The 12,852-nt window shown below is 40.6% G+C and overlaps 1 protein-coding gene and 1 pseudogene across 12 annotated transcripts in view; one reads left to right on the forward strand and one right to left on the reverse strand.

Annotated features, from left to right (window-relative positions):
- JAK1 (Janus kinase 1) overlaps positions 1-12,852 on the forward strand; it is a 246,230-nt gene that overhangs the window by 146,732 nt on the left and 86,646 nt on the right. For 4 of the 12 annotated variants that reach the window (XM_063613293.1, XM_063613289.1, XM_063613295.1 and 1 more), the window contains one exon: positions 8,350-8,546. The exons of 5 other annotated variants lie outside the window; for them this stretch is intronic. The gene's annotated coding sequence lies outside the window, so the exon portion shown is untranslated. Of the gene's footprint in view, positions 1-4,090; positions 4,154-5,700; positions 5,781-8,349; positions 8,547-12,852 lie in introns of those variants that run through there. 3 more of the 12 variants (XM_063613292.1, XM_055234909.2, XM_063613296.1) reach the window with 3 other exon arrangements.
- LOC129458735 (cytochrome c oxidase subunit NDUFA4-like) lies at positions 11,503-11,958 on the reverse strand (annotated as a pseudogene).

Below are 12,852 nucleotides of genomic sequence, written 5' to 3' on the forward strand. Positions count from 1 at the left end.
GTGATGATGAGCTTTTTTTGCTATGTTTGTTGGCCACATAAATGTCTTCTTTTGAGAAATGTCTGTTCATTTCCTTCGCCCTCTGTTTGATGGGTTTGTTTTTTTCTTATAAATTTAAGTTTTTTGTAGATTCTGGATATTAGCCCTTTGTCAGATGGATAGATTGCAAAATTTTTCTCCCATTCTGTAGGTTGCCTGTTCACTCTGATGATAGTTTCTTTTGCTGTGCAAAAGCTCTTTAGTTTAATTAGATCCCATTTGTCAATTTTGGCTTTTGTTGCCATTGCTTTTGGTGTTATAGTCATGAAGTCTTTGCCCATGCCTGTGTCCTGATTATGGTTTTAGGTCTTAATGTTTAAGTCTTTAATCCATCTTGAGTTAATTTTTGTATAAGGTGTAAGGAAGGTGTCCAGTTTCAGTTTTCTGCTTATGGCTAGCCAGTTTTCCCAACACCATTTATTAAATAGGGAGTCCTTTACCTGTTGCATGTTTAGGTCAGATTCATCAAAGATCAGATGGTTGTAGATGTGTGGTATTATTTCTGAGGACTTTGTTCTGTTCCACTGGTCTATATGTCTGTTTTGGTACCAGTACCATGCTGTTTTGGTTGCTGTAGCCTTGTAGTATAGTTTGAAGTCAGGTGGTGTGATGCCTCCAGCTTTATTCTTTTTGCAAGAGATTAATCTTATAAGTTCAGACTTGTAGGTATCATAAGTTACAAGAATCATCCATTTACTTACCGTAAGTAAATGGACTTACAAGAGATTAATTTTATAAGTTCAGACTTGTAGGTATCATAAGGTACAAGAATCATCCATTTACTTATGGTAAAGTCAAGAGAACAATGAAGCTGCTGTAGTGGGCACTGAATTTCAACTTGGGTTCTGAGTGGCAGTCCCAGTCAAATGCCAGTTTCATTACCCAGGTTCCATCTGGATTTAATTTTGTTTGCAGTATAGAAAAGTCTGATTTGCATGGATAAGTAATTGCAGATAAGAATAGTTTGCTAATACCTTACAATTTCAGGATACTCTTTAATTAAATTGATCCAGAAGCTTGAAAGATGAATAGGGGGAACTTTGGTCTCCAAGGAGAATCACACTGTTTAACAAATACTTTCATTCTTTATTACAAACTGCAAGACAGATGATAATGTGTGCTCACTCTTTTTATTACAGTGCAGCCTGTTATGAATTCATTTGTTTTTGCATAACTGACTATTCCCCTGTGATAAGAGCATGAGCCAGCAGATGTGCCTGAGATTTACCTGGCATTTAACTGAACATACTGCAGGTGTGCTATAGCAGTATACTTGCTTGAACAATTTTAAGGCACCAGACAAGTACAGGCCTGAATTTTTAAAAAGAGAATTCCAGTTTCCTTCAGAATCAGTGACATATTTACAAGATACTAATATAAGCTTAGAATTGGCAAGAGCAGCTTTATTCTGAGGTCTACAGAAAGATAATATGAACACATTTGTCATCAGTGTGCTAAAATTTCCAATAACATTTGAATCTGTGGGAGTTTATTATAATCTCTAAAATCATTAATATATTATCTTAAAAACAAAATTGAATAAATTTTTTTGCAGAGTTTTATAGCACTCAGAACCTTTTGGTTGCTCAGAACATAGCCTGAAAATCCTGATCTTTCACATATTGCAGCCTCAGTCCTTTTATAAATGATGAGATTCAGGTCTTGGTGGTGAAGTGGCTTTCCAAATGTAATTCCAGAAGTTACTGGGAAAACCAAGAGGAAGAGTTCTTGGGTCTCTTTATGCTCCTCTGAGCTGTTTTTCTCTGCTGAGCAGTTAGGACTTCTAGAGGGGGCAGGAAGCAGTGCACTCAAGTGACATCCTTTTTTTAGTTTTGTGTGTGCATATGTGTGTAGGCACATGAATGCACTTTTGTATACCTACTAGGTACAGTGAGAGCTGGCTTCAGGGAGAAAGGGAAATGCGTGATTTTGGGGTCCCCAGCCTGAGCCTACTTTTCATCGTAGTATTCTTTGTTCTGGAATCTTTCTCATCACCTTTTATTGCATGGAAACTTAATCTATTCAGGTCCCAACTTTCAGGCTTCTCTGCTCTGACAAGTACTAGAGGTCAATATGATAGACTAGTCTGAGTTAAAAGGTGGCAGTGAAGGAACCAGCTGCCCCTCCCTGTTTTTGTATTATCATAAGCACCTCATGGCGTAGAATGCTTTCACCCTAAGTGGCTGTTTCAGGGGCACTGGCAGGTTTGGAGGGGCATTGTGTTCTTAATAGTCAGTGCCTTTTGTGCCATTAAACTCCCACGGTAGAGAGACCCAGCCTTAAGAAATAAGACTGACCCTCCATAGGGCTGCTGCTAGTCTATATATTGTCTTTGTGAAAATTAGAAAACAGCACCTTGTCTGAGTGGGGTAGCCCTGCACCAGAGAGTGTGGCCTGGCTAGTAAAAGGCAGATTGGATTTCAGCCATCACTTTCTATCTCAGTTGGGCATTCTTGGTAGTGCCCAACCTGCCCAACCATATGCTGTAGTCCTGATTCTACCTGCTATCTTCCAGCCAAATACAGGGGCTTTGTATTCTTTTGCATTATATAGATGTGTTCATTGTGGCTGCTTAATAGACGTTTGAGTTGATCGATACTCATTGTTGACCAAATAGAGAGAATGGCACTTTGCAGGGTGTTTATTTCCTGCTGTCCCCATAGCAGCAGCGACCATCAGCAACCTGTTACCTTAAGGATTCTATAATTCATTCATTTATTAATTCAACAGCTACTTCTTAAATACCTATAATGTAAAAGGAGACAGGGTACCAAGCTGCAAAGAGCACCATCTTTGGAGTCAAATCTGAGTTTGAAGTTTGTCTTTTCTGTTGACTGTATGTGTAATGTTTGGCAAATTATTAAACTTTCTGAGCCTCATTTATTCGTTCATTTGCCCACTTATTCTACAAATATTTATTGAGCATTGCCCTTGGCTGGATGGAGATTAAAAAAAAGGAAGACAGACATAGTTCTTTCCCTCATCTCTAGTGAGGATGTGGACACAAAACAAATACATGGATCAACACATAACAATTCTAGGCTGTCATAAGTGCCCTGAGGAAAAGAAACAAGGATGTGCTAAAATTAATAGGACCTGGGGAGTGGGGGGAAGGGACACAGGAGACCGTGCCAGAGAGACAGAGCTCTTTCTTAATAGGGTTGTCAGGGAACGCCCATCAGAGGTGAGCACATAAGCAGACCCAAAGAATGGTGAGGACCTGGCCTGCAGAGAGCAGTCAGGGCCGAAGAGTCAGCTTAGACAAAGGTGGGAAGTAGTTGGTATATTTGAGGACATAAAAATATGGACTTGGGGCATAATGAAGACAAGATTGGAAACAGTGATGATGTTTAGTTCCTGCTATGTCCAGACACTGTGCTGAGTGCCTTCACATACATTAACTCTTTTAATGCTGACCAAAATACTGCGGAGCATGTGTTACGATCCTTGTTTTACATATGAAGAAATTGAGGCACAGATGGGATAAATAACTTACCCAGGATTTCCCAGCTGGCACGTGGTAGAGCTGGGATTCAAACACGTGTTCTGGTTCCAGACTGTGCTTATATCTGCTCTGCTGTAGTGCCAGTGAAGGCTGGGTCATGCCAGACCTCAGTTTCTTTATCAGTAAAATGGAACTAATATGAAGATTAAACAAAACGTGTATACAATGGCAGCCATATCATATCGTAAGCATTCATCAGGTGGACTATATATCTAGTGGTGGTGGTGGTTGTGGTCAGCATTGTAGGAGAATACAGGGGTGCTTTAGGAACTAATCCTCTAGGGAAGGGCCGTGTATACTGATAATCGTTAATGCAAGGAGGACAGGGGTAAGGGCCCTGAGGAAAGTGTGTGCATGAACAGTGCTGCGATGGCTCTGAAGTGGGTCAGTTTGTTCCACCTGGGCAGTGTGGAGCCACTTGGGGGTGGGAGGAGGGATCCTGCTGTTGAGTCTGAGAAGTGGGCAGGAGTCACAGACACTGAGCAGGTGGGAGGAGCATTTCCTCTGCACCATCAGGTGAGCAAAGATCTCGTGTGTACTCAGAGTTGGAAAGTCGGGTCTGGGGACAATAGCACTGGCCATAGGAGAGAGGCAGGAACTGGAGTGAAGGTAGGTTAGAGCCAGCACTCACTGGGGCTTGATGCCATTCCGAAGCTTTGAGTCTTTATGCATCAGGGAATGTGTGGTCCTGGGGTCCACAGCTTGGTTTAAAGATCTAATTTGGGTATCTTCCCAGCTTTCTGTGACTCTGGCTGAGCAGCAGAGAGGAATTTTGTTTTGGCTTTTATTTGATATGCTATCTGTCATCTACCTAAAGGGGCCTGCCCACCTCCTGGGTTCATGCAGAGGAGAGGTACCACTATAGTAGGAAGCTTTATGACCCCACTCCTCCAGACAGGTGGTTTTATAGGTGATTGCAAATAACTGGCACAGGCTTGGAGCTAGACAGATCTGGGCTGTATAGTCTGGGCTTTAACAGCATTTGACCTTGGGTCTTGTGTTTGGGCCTCATTTAGTTCCCTGTAAAGTAGGGATTTATACCACGTCTCATTGTTATATAAAGGTCAAATAAGTGCATGACACTGTGTGCCTGAAGAGCATGGTAAGTGCTCAGATGATGGTAGTAGGAATTACTAGATTGCATGGTGTGGAAGGCCCAGTTACCCACAGGAAGTAAGTTTGAACCGGCTAATTGTCTTCTCCCGTATTTTTGAGGTTAGGAAGCCTAATCAGTTGGCAGGACTCATTGGAGCCACATTGAGATGGATTTTAAAGTCATTCCCAGGCTCTGTGGGACATCAGGCCATGATGTCCACAGTTTTCTTCTTGTTGTTTTATTTTTCCTTAAGGCTTTATTTTCTTAAAGCAGTTTTAGGTTTAGAGCAATTTTTTTTTTTTTTTTTTTTTGAGACAGAGTTTCCCTCTTGTCTCCCAGGCTGGAGTGCAATGGTGCAATCTTGGCTCATTGCAACTTCCACCTCCTGGGTTCAAGCGATTCTTCTGCCTCAGACTCCCAAGTAGCTGGCATTACAGGTGTGCGCCACCACACCCTGCTAACTTTTTGTATTTTTTTTTTTGTTAGTAGAGACGGGGTTTCACTGTGTTAACCAGGCTGGTCTTGAACTCTTGACCTCAGGTGATCTGCCCGCCTCAGCCTCCCAAAGTGCTGGGATTACAGGCATGAGCCACTGTGCCCAGCCTAGAGCAAAATTAAGAGGAAGGTACAGATCTCACACTTGCATAACCTCCCTCATAACCAACATTTCCCACCAGAATGGTACATTTTTTGCACTTGATGAACCTACACTGACATCATTATCACCCAAAGTCCATAGTTTAGATTAGGGTCCACTCTTGGAGTTGTACATTTTATGGGTTTGGACAAATGTATGATGACGTGTACCCACCTTCATTGTATCACACAGAGTATTTTCACTGCCCTAAAAATCCTCTGTGCTTTGCCTGTTCAGACCCTGCCCACCATGTGTATTTGCTGTCCTGGTTTTAGATCATCATTATGGGGTTGGAATAATAGCATCCTATAAAGGTGTTTGTGGCTTTAAGTGAATGTCAGCAGTTCTACATTCCTGTCCAGTAGATGCCATCTTTCAATTTGCTGAAAATACTGATTCTGTTTTTCTGCTACTTCAGAACAAACAGAGGTATTTTAGAAGAACTACCACCCACTTCCTCAGACTTACTGAGCACCTACTTAGGAGCCACACATAGTTCTAAGGTCAGTGCATGACATACAAAGACAACAAGACCCTACTTGGCCTCATAGCAGAGCACAGCTGGGGCAGTGGGCCCTTGTTGTTTGTCTGTTTGATGCCGGGCTGGGTACCTTTGACATTTAGGAGGTCATGGCTAGGAATACTAGGAATCCTATAACGTGCACGGCAATAGTCCTGTGGATAGAAGAATTTTTCTATAGCCTGCATGACTTTCAAATGTCTCCCCAGACATTCTTGCAGGGAAAAAGCCTGTTCGTAATTTTCTGAACCTAGAACCTGTAATTCCATTTTATGTAAAGGACTTTTTGCATTGTTTTGATATATCCTTAATTTTCTAGGAATGCCACTACTTTGTAAATTGATATGATATACTATATAAGGTACTACACTATTTTCTTTGTAACTTTGCCAAAAGCTGTTTACCATTTTTATAAATCACTTGCCAGTGTTGGTGTGCATGTATTTGTGTCATCAAGAATAATATGCAAGTATCTGACTGCATTTATAGCTATTGCATTCAGAGTTGTTCTGTTGTTGTATTAGACTACTTCATTATGTCTTCTGATGTACTCGTGTCAGAGCAATTACTTTTGAAATGTATATTCTTACAGATATCTCTAAATTCTTTATTTATAGTTAGGACATTATATTATGTTGAAATTGTATATAGTTTGTATTATTTTTGATTTTCATTTCAGGGTAGTAAAGGGAGAGCATTACGACGTATATGTTTTAAAAAGCAGCAAGAGTCGGGGTGGGAGGCGTTGGGAACCGTTGGTCTGATGCATTGGAACCATATCAGTATGACCTGGCAAAGTGCAGAGAAGTCTGTTGGGGAGAGAGTTCAAGCTTCATTTTGTTTTAGGTCATGGCATTTGTGGACTTGATTCTAAACTCTGTGTTTGAATCAAGTTGTTTTGGGCTGGTGGTTTTGAAGTTTTAGAAAATGGGAGTATATGAGTAGATGTGAAGTGGTTACAGTGGTTTAGTCACAGCACCCTGGGCCTGAGAATCTTAGCCAGAGGGACTCTAATTTGTGACACAGTCACCACAGCAACCAATGGGAATGTCCCCATGTGATCTGAACCAAAGTGGTTTTGGAGTGTTAAAAAATGTGTGTTTACTAAGCTAAAATTATCTGTTAACTGTTCCAAGGGTGACTTTTGTATTTTCAAGCATTCACAATTTTAGTTAAATGGCATTGTGTAATCACTCGTGGTCTCAGTGTAGTTTATAATGAGTTAGAATAATGAAGGGGTAGTGAGAATAATGAAGGGGTAGTGAGACAGAGAGCCTTTCTGCTTAAGGTATCCTTAAACAGATAGGTGTTAGGACCAGCAAATAGTGATCCCGGAAACAATAAAATGTTTAATGAAGTGCTAATTATGTTGTGTGTCAGGCATTGTAGGCTGGAGTTGATGGAGCTGGGTGGTGGAGGAGGAGGTTGGATTGGGATGGGCCTTGAAGGGTAGAAAGTAGAATATTAATAGAAAGAAACTGCAATTGTTTCCTACCCCGACTTTCCACATTATTATTGTCCACAGAGTCACATTGGCTTGTATTCCAAATTTACATTTATAGTATCTAATAATTATATTTTTTATTTAGTACCTAATGTATGATTTCTACTGTGGTTGGTCCTTGACAACAGTTAGATGAGAGCGAATTGATACTAGAGATGCAGAAATTTAAGGCTCAGAAGCTCAAGTGTCCAGGACCACACAGAGCTCGTAAGTGGCAGAGTCAGGATTTAAACTCAAGTTTGACTGATGTCAGAGCCACTCCTTATGGTCTTTTCAGATTTTTGCTCTAGGGATGGTGATCATGATTAGCTTGTTTAGTTACCAACCATTTTCTATTCAGATTATAAAGCAGATCTCATTTGGCCGAAGACTTGGAGATTTAAGTTTTTGATATGTAATCTGTGATTCAATTTAAATGAGGTATGGTTAGAAAGTTCCAGCCCAGTTAGTAATTTAGCACCTTAAAGCATTCGACAAGCATGGTTAACCAAAAACCTAAATCATACTAAATGTTTGAAGTGGTGAACAGGAGGGAAGATTTTTATATTGTTACTAGTCAGCTTTTAAAAAAAATGTGTTTATAAACTGAGAAGTCTAGGTACGTGACATTTATACTCCTGATGTTTGACTGGCTTTGGAAATTCCCACGTTGTGACTTCTTGTAAGCGTGGCTGAATAAACTGACAGGGGATTCCAGCCCTTATTGTATAATTAAAGGTAAAGATACAGAGTGAATCTCCCTGCCTCCAACTATTGTGTAGTTAGTTGTAGCTACCAATGAAATTATCAGGTCAATGCAAAAAAACCTTGTTTTTATTTATACAGGGTACAGGGATGGTCTGATTAGTTGCTCTCAAGTAACTACCTGGGGGGTGGGGGGGGCATTTAGTGGTAGTGTTGTTGTGTTTTTTTTTTTTTTCCGTAAGAACAATCAAATGAGGAAACTAATAGCACTGTGGGCTGCTTAGGGAATTTTTGTCACTGAAAGAACTGCTGCAAGCCCTGTGTCTCAAGAAGGATGACGTAATGTCTAAATGTCCATCTGTAGGGAGAAGATTGAAGTCCCTATGCTGATCTACTCTGCCTGTGCAGCTCTGTGATTTGCAGCCGGTTACTTATCTCTCTGTACTGTTGTTGACTCAAGTCATGCTATAGCTGGTATTTCGTATTACAAGGACAGAGTTCAAGAATTATCTTCTTGGTTGGAAATGGAAAGGAGGTATATCTGGAGTCAAGTCCAAATGGGTAAGCCATCTCACTCTAGAAACTCACCATACAAAGGGACTAAGAAGGGAATAGAGAAGCTGCAGTGTTTATAAAAGGTTGATCTACTCCCAAAAGTATAATCACAACAATTTCTAAAAGGTTTTATTTCAACCACTTATTTTCTTATCCCTAGGTTACACATCAGTTTGGTGAGAAGAGCTCAGTTTTTGGTTTTAGATGAGCTGAGTGCTTGTTCAGTTCAGCCACTTGCTAGCTGCATAGCCTTATGCAAGTCACTTAAATTCTCTGAATCTCTGTTTCTTTATCTGTAAAATGATTTCCAGTGACCTGCTATAGACTCTAGTAGGTCACTGGAAATCAGTTAATAGATGTGAAAGTGCTTTGTACACTTCAAAGAGCTGTCTAAATGTCTGTATGAGCCTGAAGGATAGTTGTTATGCGTTCAGTTATCAGTAGTCTAGGCGGCTGTGCAGAAAGGGAGAGGCGAGGGAGTCATATTTTTGACAACTAACTTGGGGTCCTATGATCAAAAGCCCAGAAATCCTCACTTAGATTTTTTCCCTAATGCAGCAGTCTTGTGCTGGATTTTGGAGTGTGGTAGAAACATATGCTACACTTATTAAAGGAGTTTGGCACTCTGTAATGTGGGATTACTGGCATAGAAGATGAAATGATAAAGGAACATCTCATCATATTCAGATGTGTGAGTCATGCACACTTATGAGTTACTTTGAAAAATGGAATTATAATAGAAATGGGCATGAGTTCAACTTATATTATTTCCTTGGCTTTAGCAGTTTTCAGGTTAAAAGTCACTGGATACATTTAACTGTCTTAAAGCATAGCATTTATAGAAAGCTTTTAGAACTTAGACTGTACAAAAGCACCTGAATTGGAAACTGTGTCTCTTATTTTCTCTATCAGTAGGATATTAGGGACAGTTTTGCACTGGACCTGTTCTCGTGTACTGCTTTGATACTTAACTCAGGCAGTGAATCAGTAAGTAGGAATATATGGACTCCTGTAACCCTATTGGCCTTCAGGGAGCTTCATGGTCATTTATTCTGCCTGCCTGTTTTACAGTGGGGAAAACTGAGGGCCAGAAGGGTTCCTTGAATTATCCAAGGCCCAAAGTTAGATTCTGGCAGAGGCAGGGTTAGAACTCATTCAGTCCACACCATGCTGTCTCCAGTGTATATGTGCTGGATGAGAAATTTTCCACTGCCAGCATTAATTTAATTTAATTTTAGTTTGGTCTAGTCTAGTCTAGTCTTAGATTAGTTTAAGACAGGGTCTTGCTCTGTCGCCGAGGCAGGAGTGCAGTGGCATGATCTCGGCTCGTTCCAATCTCTGCTTCCTAGGCTTAAGCAATTCTCGAGTAGTTCTCAGCCTCCCAAGTAGCTGGGACTACAGGTATGTGCCACCACACCCAGCTAATTTTTATGTTTTATGTAGAGATGAGGTCTCGCCATGTTGCCCAGGCTGGTCTTGAACTCCTGGGCTCAAGTGATCCAACTGCCTTGGCTTCCCAAAGTGCTAGGATGACACATGTGCCACCACACCTGTCCCGTTTATGCCATTTAAATTACAGTTCATTTTGTGTAAGCCACTTTTCCCTGTTTCCATCAATTTCAGATTTGGAAATAATTTTCAAGGATTATCCTTAATACTACACCTTATCTTTATGCTTAAAAATCTTGTTTGATTCATTTAACCAGAAATGATCATAGTGATTTTTAACTTTCAATAGGGAGCTACTTTTTCATTAATTACTTGGGTCATATTTGTCACTTGATTCTTAGCACTTTTTTCTTTTGATGTCGTTTATTATTTATCAAGAAACATTTGAGTTCTTACTCTGTGCTAGGCCCTGTGCTCTTTAGCAGGTGCTGGAGGTGAGAAGGCACTAAGTGATGGAAGGACCTCATCCAAGAACCCGACTCTGTCCTGAGAGGATCTAGTGTGTCCATCAGGCCCCACCCCATTTGACTTAGGACCATTATTGTTTTTATAGTAGCTAATAGAAAGACTCATTAGGAAAAGTCATGCTTTTGTTCATTTCTGTTTTCAACCTAGCTAAGGAGACATATATTACAAGTAAATAAAGGCACAAATTGGCAAATGATGAAAGTCCAGGGGATTATTGCCTAGGTAGAATTTTAGAAAGATGATGTGGAGAAATAGGAACACTTTTACACTGTTGGTGAGACTGTAAACTAGTTCAACCATTGTGGAAGACAGTGTGGCGATTCCTCAAGGATCTAGAACTAGAAATACCATTTGACCCAGCCATCCTATTACTGGGTATATACTCAAAGGATTATAAATCATGCTGCTATGAAGACACATGCACAGGTATGTTTATTGCGTCACTATTCACAATAGCAAAGACTTGGAACCAACCCAAATGTCCATCAATGATAGACTGGATTAAGAAAATGTGGTACATATCCACCATGGAATACTGTGCAGCCATAAAAAAGGATAAGTTCGTGTCCTTTGTAGAGACATGGATGAAGCTGGAAACCATCACTCTCAGCAAACTATCACAAGGACAAAAAACCAAACACCGCATGTTCTCACTCATAGATGGGAACTGAACAATGAGAATACTTGGACACAGGAAGAGCAACATCACATACCAGGGCCTGTTGTTGGGTGGGGGGAGGGATACCATTAGGAGATACACCTAATGTAAATGACGACTTAATGGGTGCAGCACAGCAACATGGCACATGTATACATATGTAACCTGCACGTTGTGCACATGTACCCTAGAACTTAAAGTATAATTAAAAAAAGGTAAAAGGAACCAGGTGAAATTAATATCCTATTTCAACATGTAATCAATATAAGAATTGTTTATGAGATACTTATAAATTTTTCTTCTTCGAAAAAAAAAGAAAGTTGCCGCCATTCAAGATGGTCTTTAAAGAAGGACAGTATTTTGATTACTGGGGAGGATAAGGTAATTGATTTTTTTTTCAAGTTTCAGTTATTTATTAATGTAATCTCCAACACATTAGATCAACATGATTTCATGTATCTAAAGGAGAAATATTTCCTAGTTAAGTGGAAAATTGTGCAGCTAGCTTCTGGAAGATCTTCATTCTAAGCAGCTTTATAGTGAAACATTTTTAGAAATCTGGACCATCTTTCTTCAGTTTACTGTAATCCACATTCACTGAGTAGAACTTGTATTGCTCATTGGAACCCAGTTTATTCCAGGGCCCTGGGTCATTCCTTCTGGCGCAACTAACATCTGGATTGAAATGCCAGATGCAAGACATACAGTGCTGCTCTGGTACCTCTAGCTCCATTAAATACAAAGAGGGGGATCAAACTCAGCTCCTTCTTGGCCTGACCAAGGCCCTGGTGGAGCATGTTTTCAGCAAGGGCCTCTGATTTAAAAGGAGAGAACTAGCTTAGCTGCCAGGCCTTTGACTAAGTAGTATCTACTTAGATACTACTCAGATCTAAGAATAAGGTAATTGAAAATTAATGAGTGAGTATCTACTTAGGATCTCTAAATATATTTAATTTTCTATGGAGGGAACTTTTTAAATTGAAAAATGTATCAACATAGAGAAGACTATGTAAATAGTATGTGTATAGTTAGAGCAAAATACCTATGTATCCACCATTCAGGTTAAGAAAGAGAACATTACTGGTATCTTAAAAATCACCTGGTACTCCCCTCCACTGCACTTCCCTCAGAGGTAACAGTCAACCCCACTTTGGTATTAATCATGCCCTTCCTACCAGTGTGTATGTCCCCAAAGCAAGCATAAACCTAGGTGTATAAGGAAAGGGCAGTGATGCCATCTCTAGATGAAGGTTCCTAGGAGAAGAGCTTCATGGTCTCTGTTGAATTCATTACCCCTGGATCTGAACAGAAACTCTGGGTCAAGTCTGGATCCAGAGTTGAGAGATTGCAGGGACCCTTTTGGGAAAGTCGGTGGAAAAGATCATGAATGAGTTGTGGGAAACAGGGCTTCTCATAGTTGGGGGTGCCTGGAAGACTGCAGTGGGCCCAGCTGTTGGGAGCCTGGGAGGAGTGGAGTCAAGAGGAATGGGCTGCTCCACCCTGGCTTATGTCCAGCTCTCAGGAATAGGCCAAATGGAATACTTCTGCGGGGTGAAATAGTCTTCTGCTGATTCAGGCAGCAGGACACAGTGGGGGGACAGGAATTTCATCAGTGCATGATTAAGAAAAACCAAATTCCATTAGGAATTTTGTCCAGGCTCACCCAGGCATTCTGCCCTCGATGCAGTCTACAGGGATCTTGCCAGTGACTGCCTTCAACATAAGTATCTCTCGAGT

This window comes from Symphalangus syndactylus, chromosome 19, assembly GCF_028878055.3.
Source record: "Symphalangus syndactylus isolate Jambi chromosome 19, NHGRI_mSymSyn1-v2.1_pri, whole genome shotgun sequence".
Taxonomy (NCBI): domain Eukaryota; kingdom Metazoa; phylum Chordata; class Mammalia; order Primates; family Hylobatidae; genus Symphalangus; species Symphalangus syndactylus.